Genomic DNA, 15256 nt, shown 5'->3' on the forward strand with positions numbered 1-15256 from the left:
ATCACACGCTTATTGCTCTCCAGTTATTGAGAAATCTACACAAATAATTCCTCGGCAGGTCTGATGAAGAATAGGGAGAATAATCTATTTACTGAAGCCCAGGATGATAAGAATTTAGGTTTAGAGTTGTGATATTCGATGAGCAAAATTAGCACAGAGACATGACTAATTTCTATTGTCAATCACTGGGAGTGATATCTTGGAGGAGGCCAAAGTTTAACTTCCTCAAGGACTGTTTTCACACATCGGTTAAACAGAGGTTTGAGCCTTTACTCGGCAGTCCAGCATCTGCTCACACTCAGCACAATGAACAGCTAAGCTCACCATACCACCTTGTCAACCATGTCATGGACATAAAGCACCAAACCCCATCAATTAGTCCATGGTGTCATTGGCAGCTTCTTGGAGACACCCCAGCCTTAGAGGCACGAAACTTTATTCCCTTACCCAATTGAAAGGAAATGCCTATTGCAATTTGTCATCCCAAGCCTTAAAGATCATTCGCATTAATTTTCACACGGATGGAAGACTGGCTGTAGCGGAATAGCTGTACATTAAACAGTCCGCTCAATGTAAGTCAATGAAAATTTAAAAGAATGTATTGATAGTGCTTTTAATGAACTCAGAAAGTCTTAAGGGCTTTACAGCCTATGACTGCTTTTGAAATGTATTTCCTGTTACAATACACAAAGATTGGCAGCTAGTGTGCACGCAGCAGAATCCCACATACAGCAATGTGATTATGACCAACTAATCCTTTCCTTAAACACCCTGAAAACTGAAGATGGCCCAACCTCGAGTTTACTTACGTCCTGTGCAGTGAGCTTCCAAGCTCAGCTTAATCTGTGGACAGTTTACTTACTCATCGCCAAACGCACTACAAGGAGACCATTCGGCCTATTGCGTCTGAGCTGGCACATTAAACAGTTTTCCAAACCACAAGTGGACCCTGGAACTCTGGACTATTTTACAACAGGAGTCTTCATCCTTGCAACTGTTTGTTTTCATTTGTACGTTAAACCAAAGGCCCACCTGCCTGACATAGTGGATGTGAAAAACCCCAAGGCAGTATTCGAAGAAGAGCAATGGAGTTATCCTCTGTGTCCTGGCAGATATTTATCCCTCAATCAACATTCTACAAAAACAGGAGGGGCACGATTCTCCCTTTGGGGGACTAAGTCATCACACCCGCCAGAAAACAGGCGAGAATCACTCTGGACTTTTTCCTCGAAAGTCCGGGGTGATTCCCCGTTCTCCAGGGGGCTAGCAGGCCTCCGGCATGCGTCCCGCAGCTCTGGCTGCCTGCGGGGCCCTGCTGGACAGACCGCGCAGTCATGCATGCGTGTGGCGGCTCACCTCGGCGTGGGCGCCGCTGACATGGCGGAGCAACACAGCCGGCCCACGCGGAGGACGGTAGGTCGCTCCCGGATCGCGATGGCCCGCCGATCGGTGGCCTCCAATCGGGGCCTGCCCGTCGTCGAGCTCCCCCACCCCGGGTGTCCGATCCCCATGCTCCCCCCACCATAACGCCTCCATCAGCTGCGACTCCGGGTTCCCGCCGGGTGGAACCACATTAAAAACACGCTGGTGGCACTCGGCAGGCACTCTGCCCGTCGAGCATGGAGAATCGCCGGGGAGGGCCTTTTCCAACGGCCCACATCCAGTACTGCATTGATCGCTCGCGCGCGATTGGCAGCGATACTCCGGTCGCCAGAGAATCACATACCAGCATGGGGGCCTATTTTGGGTAATTCTCCACCCCCACACCGAACACGATTTCAGTCCGGAGGGTTGGAGAATCCCGCCCAAGGTCTTGTGGCTCAGTGGGTTGTGCCTCTGCCTCTAAACTGGGAGCTCTGGGTGCAGGTCCCACTCCTGCACTGATTAACCATGGACGGTGTGTTCATGACGTGATTCAACAGGTTGATAATTCGCCTGCTAATCCTCCTTACACCGCCACTCTTTCCCAAAGAGAACAAAAGTGTGTGAAAATGGAAAATAATCACAAAAATGGGTGTTTTGGGCCATTATCCCATTTCTGAGAGTCTGCTGTGTACATATTAATTGCCACATTTCCTACAATGCAACAATTGGCGGGTTTCCCGTTCCCCCCACCACAGCGTGTTTCGTGGTGGCAGAGATGCTGAGATCTTCCCATCCTGCTACTTAACGCGGCCTCCTGTTGTTTGCACCCTCCACCAGAAAGGAGCCCATGCTGGGGCTGGGAGTCAGCAGGACCAGACAATCCCGTCGGCAGGGAAATCCCACACACTGACTGTATTTCAGTGGCTGCAAGTGCACTTTGAGATGTGCGTTCGATGTTACTATATAAATGTAACACTTGCTTTTTTGTTGTCTTAACCATAAGAGCTACAATACTATATTTGTGATCCCGCACTGCCGTACCACATTGGTTAGCCATTACAGGATAGTGTTGGGGGGGGTGGGGGAGTAAAAAAAAGTACAATTACATAGTGTGTTTCACGGCCTCAAAATGCACAAAACCCGTTCCAGTCAATGAAGTACTTACTAAGTATATTCACTGTTGCTGAGATGCATGAATACATCAGGCTTCTGGAGCACGGTATCAGTCATCCTTTGTATACAAGCAAATATGGCACCACATTCAGTGGCAGGAAAATCATCTCTAGCTGATTGAAAATCAGTGTAGCTCGAATATTAATTGCCGCTGTCATTTTCACAACCACAGCCCGAGCAGCTGGAATAACTAATGATTCCATAAAATCATTTTTCATGTACCTTTGACATTGCCTTTCCAGAAAGTCCAAACCACAGTGGCTGCTGCAGTTGTAATAAGGCTGAATTTTGACATGTGTGGCCCACAGACCCACTCCCAGAATGTGGTTCTTCCTTCTATGTTGCTAAACTAACCTTACAGCTCTTTCTTCAGCCCAAAGGATGATGCAGTGTCACCCTGGACAAAGAACAAAGAACAAAGAAAAGTACAGCACAGGAACAGGCCCTTCGGCCCTCCAAGCCTGCGCCGACCATGCTGCCCCTCTGAACTAAAATCTTCTACACTTCCGGGATCCGTATCCCTCAATTTCCATCCTATTCATGTATTTATCAAGATGCCCCTTAAACGTCACTATCGTCCCGGCTTCCACCACCTCCTCCGGCAGCTGCTGCAGTTCCAGGCACCCACTACCCTCTGTGTAAAAAACTTACCTCGTACATCTCCTCTAAACCTAGCCCCTCGCACCTTAAACCTATGCCCCCTAGTAATTGACCCCTCTACCCTGGGAAAAAGTCTCTGACTATCAACTCTGTCTATGCCCCTCATAATTTTGTATCAGATCCCCCCTCAGTTCCAGTGAGAACAAACCAAGTTTCTTCAACCTCTCCTCATAGCTAATGCCCTCTAAAGCCTCCACATCCTTCTGGTAGTGTGGCGACCAGAATTGAACACTATACTCCATGTGTGGCCTAACTAAGGTTCTATAGAGCTGCAACATGACTTGCCAATTCTTATACTCAATGCCCCGGCCAATGAAGGCAATAACATCATTTGATCCTTTGACAAGGATGAGTGTCGGTTGTTGCCCTTGATGAGGCCATTCACTCAAAGGATGGCGGAAAGAAGAGCCAAACAGACTATCTGGTCATTATCACATTACTGCCTGTGGAATTCTGCTGTACGTGCATTGGCCGCCATGTTTCCTACATCACATCAAAGGCATTTCATTGGCCGTAAAGCACTTCAGGACATCCCAGATCGGAAAAGGTGCAAAATGCATGTTAGCATTTCTTTCTTTTGGACAGTTGATTCTCATTCTTTCTGCCTGTTGGGCAGAATGTTAATAGAGTATTCTCCTCATGCCATAAGCCAATATTTACCCTTCAACCTATAACTGGTCATTATAATAGTTGTAACCACTCACCCCCCCCCCCCCCACCCTCCTACGAGGCCCACGGGGACAACACTATCGCTCTCCCTGTGGGACCCATGAAATACGAGCTCCCCCACTGAGCGGCAGAGGCCCAACAGCGGGTTCATTCATTTTGGGGCAGCACGGTGGCATGGTGGTTAGCACAATTGCTTCACAGCTCCAGGGTCCCAGGTTCGATTCCGGCTTGGGTCACTGTCTGTGCGGAGTCTGCATATCCTCCCCGTGTGTGCGTGGGTTTCCTCCGGGTGCTCCGGTTTCCTCCCACAGTCCAAAGATGTGCAGGTTAGGTGGATTGGCCATGCTAAATTGCCCTTAGTGTCCAAAATTACCTTTAATGTTGGGTGGGGTTACTGGGTTATGGGGGTAGGGTGATGGTGTTGACCTTGGGTAGAGTGCTCTTTCTAAGTGCCGGTGCAGACTCGATGGGCCGAATGGCCTCCTTCTGCACTGTAAATTCTATGATAATTTCACCAGCTCAAAGCCAGCCCAGAAGGGAACCAGCATCTTCGGATGGGCCCGGCCGGAATTGGTTGTTCACCCCCGCCACTTTGCGGCTTTACTTTGGTTGAAGATAAAGCCATCTGTCCACAAAGACGGTGCGGTGGTCACTTACTGCCATGGACAGATGCGCCTGCAGTAGGCAGGTTGGTGATGATGAGGTCAAGTATGTTTGTCGCTCTTGTTGGTTCCGTCACCACCTGCTGCAGTCCCAGCCGAGCAGCTGTGTCCTTTAGGATCCGGCCAGCTCGGTCTGTGGTAGCACTACTGAGCCAAGCTTGTGATGGACTTGAAATCCCCACCCAGAGCATATTCAGAGCATATTCAGCTTACCCTCAGTGCTTCCTCCAAGTTGTGTTCAACATGGAGGAGTACTCATTCATCAGCTGATGGTGGCCGGTATGTGGCAATCGGCAGAAAGTTTCCTATCCCATGTTTAACCTGAAGCCATGAGACTTCATGGGGTCCAGAGTCGATGTTGAGGACTCCCAGGGCAACTCCCTCCCGACTGTATACCACTGTGCCACCACCTTTGCTGAGTCTATCTTGCCGGTGAGATAGGACATACCCAGGAATGGTGATAGTGATGACTGGGACATTGTAAGGTATGATTCTGTGAGTGTGACTATGTTAGGCTGTTGCTTGACTAGTCTGAGAGACAGCTCTCCCAACTTTGGCACAAGCCCCCAGATGTTAGTAAGGAGGACTTTGCAGTGTCGGCAGGGCTGGTTTTGCCGTTCCTGGTGCCTGTGTCAGTGCTGGATGGTTGTCCGGTTTCATTCATTTCTCGTGTTTTTGTAACAGTTGAATACAAATCAGGACTGTAATGGAATACTCTCCACTTGCCTGGATGAGTGAAGCTCCCACAACACTCAAGAAGCTCGACACAAAGTAACAGCTTGATTGGTACCCCATCCATAAACATTCAATCCCTCCACCACTGACGCACAGTGGCATCAGTGTGCCATCTACAAGATGCCTGCAGGAACTCACCAAGGTTCCTTCAGCAGTATCTTCCAAACCCGTGAACTCTACCATCTAGAACAGGGGTGGGCAAACTTTTCCGTGCAAGGGCCACATTCAGAAATTCACAATTCACAAAGGGCCGCATAGTATATTAAGTAAAATAATTACTTCACCCGGTTATGATTCTGGGCGCCTCATATAGAACATAGAACAGTACAGCACAGAACAGGCCCTTCGGCCCTCGACGTTGTGCCGAGCAATGATCACCCTACTCAAGTCAACGTATCCACCCTATACCAGTAAGTAACCCAACAGCCCCCCCCCCTATTAACCTTAAAAAAAAATTTAAAAAAAAAAAAGAAATTTAAAAAAAAAAAAATTTTTTTATTTTTTTTTTTAATGACTTGGTGGGCCGCAGAAATACCTTTGGCGGGCCGCATGCGGCCCGCGGGCCGTAGTTTGCCCACCCCTGATCTAGAAGGACAAGGGCAGCAGACACATGGGAACACCACCACCTAGAAGATCCCCTCCAAGCCACTCACCACCCTGACTTGGAAATATATTGCCGTTCCTTCACTGTTGCTGGTTCAAAAACCTGGAACTCCCTCCCTAACAGCCAATGGGTATACCTACACCATATGGATTGCAGTGATTCAAGAAGCAGCTCACCACTTCCATCACAAGGATAATTAGGAAATAAATTCTTCCCTAGCCAGCGATGCCCAAATTCCTTGAATGAATTAAAGAAAAACACAGAAATATAAAAATTGACACATATCATCATAATAGACCTAAAAATGGAGATAGCTCTCAGCTTGTATCCTTTACTGTACAGTTGTAAATAGTTCTAGTGAATAAAGACTTACAGTTAACTACAGAAGATGATGGAAACTTATTTAAAACTCATGGATCTGTGGCCAACACCCTCCCAACATGGTGGTAGCAAGGGGATAAAAACTCAGAACCTCGCGAAAATGCAGGGACAAACAGAAAGGCTGGAAGACTGAGAAAAGTTCAACAAAGCATTCTAACCAGAGAAGGAAGCAGAGGCACAGAGGAATAATTGCCAGAAAGCACTCCAGAGAAAGACCTGGAAGATAAAGGAAGAGTTTTAAAATTCCATACTTCCATAAAATTCCATAGTGGGCAGCACAGTAGCATAGTGGTTAGCATAAATGCTTCACAGCTCCAGGGTCCCAGGTTCGATACCCGGCTTGGGTCACTGTGCGGAGTCTGCGCGTTCTCCCCGTGCGTGCGTAGGTTTCCTCCGGGTGCTCCGGTTTCCTCCCACAGTCCAAAGATGTGCAGGTTAGGTGGATTGGCCATGCTAAATTGCCCTTAGTGTCCAAAATTGCCCTTAGTGTTGGGTGGGGTTAAAGGGTTATAGGGATGGGGTGGAGGTGTGGGCTTGGGTGGGGTGCTCTTTCCAAGAGCTGGTGCAGACTCGATGGGCTGAATGGCCTCCTTCTGCACTGTAAATTCTATGATACTTAAGCAGAAGAATCCATTGAATCTCCTTTGGAAGTCCAGCTTCAGAGTACAGTCGACATAATCTGCAAGGCTGAGCTAAAGGTTTTACAACTCCAGGCTACAGCAAGTCCTGAGACCTTCTTTAAGTAATTCAGTGTCAGAAGTGCCATCTGAAAGAAATCTGTCACTAAAACCCAAACCCTTCGTCTGAGCCTAAAATCATGGCCCTCAACCGAGAAAAAAAAACAAATCTTTCAGGAACTTTGCGACTGTCCAACTCAGTAAATAGAAAGCAGAAGCTCCTATTTCACAGCTAAACAATCAAAGTCAGCAGGCAGCTGATCCAGGCAGCCATTGTTAGATTTTTTCAAGAAGTGCACCATCACCATTTTGCAGAGTCCGCCAAAACCGACAAGCATAGAAATCGCTTTGTCTCAGAGTGAGTGGCAATGCCGTCTTGAAATTCAGACAGCTCTTAAAGTTAAACATACTTAGAAAAAATTGTTTAACATGGATCACATTTCCACACTTCCAGGTCAATTCAGACAAATCCAGACTAGGCCCAGAGTAAACACAAAATCAGGGACTTTGGAAGCAAAGGTTCTAAAGATACAGCATTGCTTCAATAAAAAGTTGCAATTGAACATGTTTGTGATCCAACAGGTTACCGGGAATGCTGGGCTGCTCCAGATGGAGTGGCAGTGGCACTGTTGTGCATGAACATGGTGTCCTCTCCCAGAATTACAACATTTGTGCTCCCATCTCTGCAACACTGGCAGAGCCCTTGCTTTTGACTGTCAACCAAGACTACTAATAGCCATGCTAAAGGTAGTGAGTTTGAAGCAGGGTTGTCAAGGTCTCCTATGGGAGCTGAAGTCTGAGCAGGCACTCCCTGTCAATCTGTCGATATTGAAAAGGTCCAGGATGCATCCTTTCTGTCTCCTCCTCTTTTTCCTCTTCCTTCTCCTTGTTCCAAGGTGGCCTCTGGATTCCTAGTTGCTCTGGCTGTTCTCACATGATGGTCATGTTATGGAGGAGGCAGCAGCTCACCACAAACCTGGACACCCATTCCGCCATGTACTGGAGATCTCCCCCTATTGGCGGGTCCAGGGCATCGCAAGCCGATGGTCTGCTCCATGATGTTCCTGATGGCCCCATGCCTCTTGTTATGCACACGTTACACTCACACAGTTGGGTGGCAGAGTCACATTAGCCACCTGTCCAGGCTGGTCCCTGAGCAGGCACCCTCTGCTTCTCCATGGAGACACAGATACAGCAGGAACAGCAGACTGCCTCAGAATGAAGGTGCCAGGAATGCGGACATTCACAACATTATGGTCTGTGCATGTTTGCACACCAACCACACATTAATAGGGTGAAAACTCTTATGATTCCTACAGCTCTCCCCATTGACCCAGGGGCCCACAGAGTCATGTGCACACAGTCGATAGCTTCCTGTACCATCGCTATTCAGGTAAAGCCACATGCCCTTTCACCCTGCCTAGTGAAAGCAAAGATGAGAACACAGAACATAAAGTGCAGAAGAAGGCCATTCGGCCCATCGAGTCTGCACCGACCCACTTAAGCCCTCACTTCCACCCTATCCCCGTAACCCAATATCCTCTCCTGACCTTTTCTTTTTCAACAGTCCTATCTGGAATTTTTTTTCTCCCTCGTGACTTACCCGAGAGCCTCTCCGACTGAGACAGTGGCCCAAATTTGGACTCCTCTTTGTTCAAAATCCTTTTTATTAGCCATCTGCCGGCAGTCATGTGTTCTGCCCTCTGAACCCCCACCCCCACAAAACGTTCCAAAGCCCAGCATCGGGTGGGAATCAGACCAGCAAACCCTGCCCAGTTCGTCATATTATCGTGGACAAAGGGGAAAGATTCTCCATTCCCACAACGTAGTGATCCCTTACCCTGGCAAACACAGGCCTATATGTCAAATAAAACAATCTATTAAGAAATGATTGTGGATGTAAGATAAATGGACCGGTTACTGCTGCCGAGAAGCAGATTGGATCAGAAAGTCAGATTATATTCACACTCCTCAAACTATAATGCAGTAAATGGCCCATTTTTTTGTAATTAAAAAGATTTTTTATACCTGTTCAAGAAAATGTAGATGGCTTCCTGTAATGATTCTGCAGCAGTGGGTCATCTGACAGAGCGGCATAATTATTTAGACAATTACAATGCAGATATATGATTATTAATTCCCTTATTCCCCACATGCAGTAATTCTCTTTTTGTTTCCACAGATAAGTACATAATGATGTTAAGGCGTCTTAAGCCCCTCTGGCACTTCGGTTAGCTTGTTAATGAGATTAGTAGGGTTTTAATTTAGATTAAATATGGGGTTGATAGAACTGCAGCCTTCTTGTTATTTTGTATTTCAAAAACTGAGTCCAGATAATATAAAGCTGCTTAAATGACAGCACCTTCAGTGCAGTTAATTCAATATAACTGCTTATTAATTGTTTTTTTTCTGCCTTTCCTCTCTTTTTTCTTCCTTTTGATACGTTGTGAATTAAATGTTAAGCCTGCAGATAAATTTAATAACTTCATCTGTGATCAGCTTTAATAGATAATGATTAAGTAAGTACTGGCTGACCTGAGCTGGCAGTTCGCAAATGTGGAGAGCGCTGCCCTCGAATTGAACCTGGAGTTGCCGTTCTTGACAATCGAGTACCACTGGGGCCTTGAAAGTGCTCGAAGGGGCGTTACATTACCTGGGCACAGTTTTTGCACAGCCAGCGATTGCACTGGGGTCAACTAGCTTGAGGTCAAGGCCAGGAGGATGCAATGGAGAAAGAAAGAAAAAATGCATTTAAATAGCGCCCTTTGTCAACTCAGGGCATCCCGAAGCATTTTACAGCCAATTAAGTTCTTTGGCAACTGTTGCAATATAGGAAATGCGGCAACCAATTTGCATACAGCAAGTTCCCACAAGCCACAATGCCATAATACCCAGACGGGACGGCACGGTGGCACAATGGTTAGCATTGCTGCCTCACGGCAGCAAGGACCAGGGTTCGATCCCGGCCCATGGGTCACTGTCCGTGTGGAGTTGGCACATTCTCCCCGTGTCTGTGTGAGTCTCACCCCCACAAACCCAAAGATGTGCAGGGTAGTTGGATTGGCCACACTAAGTTGGAGAAAAAAATTGGGTATTCTAAATTTATTTTATGAAAATGTTTTGAAAGAGTTAAGACGCAGACAATCTGTTTTTGGTGGAGGGACAAATATCTGCCAAGACACATGGGAGGACGCCCCCGTGCTTCCTCGAAAGAGTGGAGTCGGACCTTTTACGCCCACCTGCAAGATAAGGGGCGGGCTTCTTCGGCGGCGGGATCCTCCACTTGGTTGGCAGCGCACCCTCGCCCGCGGATTTCCCATCGGAGCGAGGGTAGCCAGAATGGGAAACCCCATTGGCTGGCTGCCGGGATGGAGGATCCTGATGTGCTAGGCAGGTTGGTTCAATGTGGACTGCACTCGATGCAGGGAAGCTAGAAACAGACGTCTAACACTGGAGAAGATCCAACACTGTTTATTCAACAATAGAACTGATAAACATATTCAGCTGTGGGTCGACACTATACTGAACTGACTGGAGACCTAGTAGTAGCCTGACCAGACTTACTAGCTACCGCATGGTGTTTGCACTGACTAGCTCGTGGACTCTGACTGTCTCAGTGGCTGGGTCCAGAGTGAGCGGGAAACCTAGTGCCCTCTGGCTTTATAGTGGTAGTGTCCTGTCTGGTGATTGGCTGCTCTGTGTTGTGTGCTTACTGGTCATCCTGTGTGTCAATCACTGCCTGTCTCCACCTCATTATATACATGAGTGGATATTATGAGAGATCCCACTGGGGGCTGGGGCACGCTGCACCAGAAAATGGGTCTGGCGGCATGGAGAAACCTGCCCAAGATGTCAGCGTAATGTCTCATCAAAGAACAGCACCTCCCACGGTGTAGCACTCCCTCAGTACCGCACCACAGTATCAGGTTAGGTTTATGGGATTGAAGTAGCTGGAACAAGACACTGGGGCCAGCACCCCGCCGCCCTGATTTTAAGCCCTCCACATGCTCCCTTCTTGTCAAACAGGGAATTGATGTCAGCTGATGGCTTTCATTGTGAGTGTGGCTATGACTGGAAAAAAGGTCGTCAGCTTAGATTTACAACTCAGTGGCTCCTGAGCTTCACCCATGCATGTCAATATGGGCAAAACACTAACTCACAGTCCAGCACAGATCCTCATATAGGATATAGATATGGATATTAAACACACAATTGCAGAACAAGCCAAACTGGCTGGGAGGGATATAAATACTTTATTATCTAAGTATAATAGCAGAGGTCATTGGATGAACATTAGTGATGTTAAGCATAAAGAAGGCTGTTCATTCACTGTCATCTGAATACTGAAGAGGCTGAGATAATTTAGATGGATAGAAAGGCTTTGAGTTTGAGATGTGACAACACACAAAGACAGCCGAGAGCTTTTCTGTTGCTCAAGATCTTGCTGCGCTTTTATTTGAATGATGTTAAAATTTCCAGTTCGGCATATCTAAATCCACAATACATTCTCATCTTGCAGTGTTTCATTTATTTTACGAAAGAAAAGGTAATGTGGGCAATGATCAAATTCAGCAAGAATCATAAGATTTACAGTGCAGAAGGAGGCCATTCGGCCCATCGAGTCTGCACCGGCTCTTGGAAAGAGCACCCTACCCAATGTCCACACCTCCACCCTATCCCCATAACCCAGTAACCCCACCCAACACTAAGGGCAATTTTAGACACTAAGGACAATTTAGCATGGCCAATCCACCTAACCTGCACATCTTTGGACTGCGGGAGGAAACCGGAGCACCCGGAGGAAACCCACCCATACACGGGGAGAACGTGCAGACTCTGCACAGACAGTGACCCAAGCCGGGTATCGAACCTGGTACCCTGGAGCTGTGAAACAGTTGTGCTAACCACTATGCTACCGTGCTGACTTAGGGCAGACTTATTGGAAGTTAGGTGTTGCCAATCCTCCAGGATGGCCCTGGACACGGCCCCGAGTAATCCAGGAGGGAGAAAGATCATTGGGGCATTGACAAAACCTGCTTTTCAAAAAATTGGCATTGTAAAATGAAAAATATTGGAGGTAGAACAGTGTGACTAATCGTCAAGAATCATCCAATCAGGTAATGGGGAGCCGGTTCATCTTCCCATTGGCTGCGGGGAGATGGACGTGGTCGGTTGCTGTGGTTGGAGGCTGGAGGTTACGCGACAAATGTTGAACCAGAGTTGGGAACTCTGCCAACAATGGTCCAGCTGCTGATATATATCAGATATGCTGAAAAAAACATGGGGCGGGATTCTCCATCAAAACTGGCGCGGCCCACCCTCGCCGCCAGCCGGCCAATGGGGTTTCCCATTGTGGCCAGCCCCACGCCGTCGGGAAATCCCCGGGCGTGGGTGCACTGCCGGCGCAGCGGAGAATCCCGACAGCGGAGAATCCAGCCCATGGTTCCGTGCCTCCCCCAGAGTTGAAAATTATCCCACACGCCCCTTCAGCGTTTCAGATTACACATAGACAATGCAAGGCAGCTGTGTACTGGAGGTCCCAGTCAATCCTGGCCAGCAAATAGCAAACTGCTGTATCTTGTGTACAAGTCTCCGTAATTCATTTAAATCAGGAAATCCACAATATACTGTGACTGGGGCAGCTAAGAGCTACTCCAAAGGAGGTCCATACTGAGGGAAGGAGAACGCTGGAAGGGTCTGCCAGTTCACAGGATTCTGCTTCAATGCTGCTGCTAACATTTTCGGCCTTCAGATGCCTAATCAAGAAGTGGGGTAAGGATTGCGGAATGGTATCACTGTCTGATACTGACTGACCCCCTGACTGAGTTGCCCGCACACGACCAAGAAATATACCTCTTGAGCTTGTAAATGGAGGTCAACCACGGTCCAAACGAATAGGAGACAAAGACTGAGGGGCTGAATGGCCTCCTCCTGTTCCTATGTTCATGTGTTCCTCATTGTGATTAGATTGGAGCATAGCTGACTTAAAGCTTGACCACTTCCTTCACTGCAAGATGGCAGAGTAGAATTTCTGGCCTGAGCCTGCCTCAGGCAAGTTGGTAATAATTGGAACAATATTATTTCAGTTGAGATGATACACCATTGCGTTAAACCAGCAACTTCACAAACCAGAACCTTAACATCATGCCAAATTGAATTAGACTCGGAGAAGCTTACAGTGCAGAGTACCATGTGGAGCTGGGCCAGCTGTTTGCCAAACTAATCCCAATTCCCCGCCTTTTCCTCATAATCCTGTAGGTGCCTCTGCTTTAAATACACTTTTCCACTCTGCACTCGTCTCAACTGTGTCCTGGGGCAAACCATTCCACGGTCAAACAACCCTCTGAGCAAGGAGATTTCATCTAACTTTCCTTCTCATTCTCTTAGTGCCAATTTTAAATTGATTGGGCTTGAACCTCCATCCGAACGAAAAGTCTCCCCGACTAATTGTTTCAGAACACTTCATAATTCTGAAGTCTCTGTTAAAATCTCTTTGCCTACTCAATTTCAATGGTAACAGTCTCGGTATTTCACCTTGAATCATAGGGCTGGATTTAATGTACCCCGCTGAACGTGTTTTGCAGGGCGGATGGGTGGGCGGGTGGGTGGGGAGGGTATGTAAAATATGTTGGATGGCTGGCCTCTGTTGAACCTCTTGGTCTCTGTACCCTTACAAGCGGTCAAACAGTTATGCATCAAACAAATATTCTACACTGAATTAATGACGATTTTATTCACTAAACATGCATCAAATACACTGGGCGGGATTCTCGGTCGACGGAATCCTCCACTTCGCCGGCAGCGAGCCCATACCCGCGGATTTCCCGACGGCGTGGGGGTGCCCACAATGGGAAACCCCATTGGCCGGCTGCCGCGACGGAGGTTCTCGCTGCCGCCGGGGGCACGCCGCATCCAAACATAATTCAGCCCACAATGCATTCAGACCTTATGCTGTACAAATGATCACAATTTGCCTCAAGACTCACAGCTTCAGGCGCAAGCAGATACTACCCCATTGAATTGAATTGTCCAAATCCTTCTCGGAGGTTCTGTCCTGTTCGCTGAGCCTTCACTCAGGCTGGTTCGTGTGTGGGGTTGGTCCCAGGGGTCGACGATGAAGAAGAGTCTCCGATCTCTGATTCTCATACTTTTCTGACCTGTGTCATAGACAGGTCGAACTCCTGTTCTGTTCTGTTCTGAGATGCCGAACGATGTCTTTCTTCTAACCACTGGTTCATACTTCAGTATTCAAACATTGTGGTCACAGGTGTCAGTTACAAGTGTTGTGCATTTTGCAAACTATTCGATCTGCGCATTGCAAACTTGCCTTAAATAGTTCAGGTCGAAAGGTCCTTTCAAGTTGACCAAAGCCTCCCCATCACGCCTGTAATCAGCCATTTTAGCACAAACAGGGCCTTATCGCTGTACGTCCCACCTTCCCACCCATCTCCGAGCTCAACCCCACAAAACATTACTTGAGTGGGTGCCAAAGTCAGTAGCCCACGCGCCATGTATAAAAAAATAATAAAGGGTAATTTAGGCTTGTCAAAAAGCATATTAACCTGAATAGTACGCTGCCTCTGCCACAACACAGTTGGCGCGCACAGTCACGCAGGAGCGAGCAGGCCATTTTTAAAAGCCCTTGTGAAAAATGATGGGCAAGAGGTGGGGGGCACAATATTTGAGGGGGGCCCTGCACACCTGGGGTTACAGGGTTATGGAGATAGGGTGGCAGAATGGGCCTGGGTGCTCTTTCACCGGGTCAGTGCAGACCTGATGGGCCGAATGGCCTCCCTCTACACTGTAGAGATTCTATGAACATTCTTTGATGTAAGGAGAACAGCCTCGGTTCCTCTTGTTTCTCCACATAACGGGAATCCTGATTGTTTGGCAGCGTTCTAGTAAACCTCCTCTGCACCCCATCTAAGACCTTGACATCAAGGATTTCAAAAGGAAAACTTCAGGGGAAATAGACTTACAGGCTACAGCTGAGTGGGAGCCTGTAACTGGCTCAAATGCTCTGCAGAGCTCTGCATGGACAACATGGAACCATTGTTCCTTCTGTGCTGCTATGACGCCCTGACTCAAAATCTGATTCAGCCTCAAAACTACTGTTTATCCGTCTCTGGGACTGAATAGAATAGAATATTGAATAGAATAGAATTGAATAATGGAAAATGCCTGTTTTGCACCAGTATCCAAGATGATTTCTATAATTACCTATTTGAGCTTGACACTGGACCAACATTCTGGTTTGTGAATCATAGAACCCCTACATAGATCCCCGACAATGCAGAAGAAGGCCACCCGGCCCAGCGAGTCTGCCCGAC

Source organism: Scyliorhinus canicula, chromosome 11 (genome assembly GCF_902713615.1).
Source record: "Scyliorhinus canicula chromosome 11, sScyCan1.1, whole genome shotgun sequence".
NCBI lineage: Eukaryota > Metazoa > Chordata > Chondrichthyes > Carcharhiniformes > Scyliorhinidae > Scyliorhinus > Scyliorhinus canicula.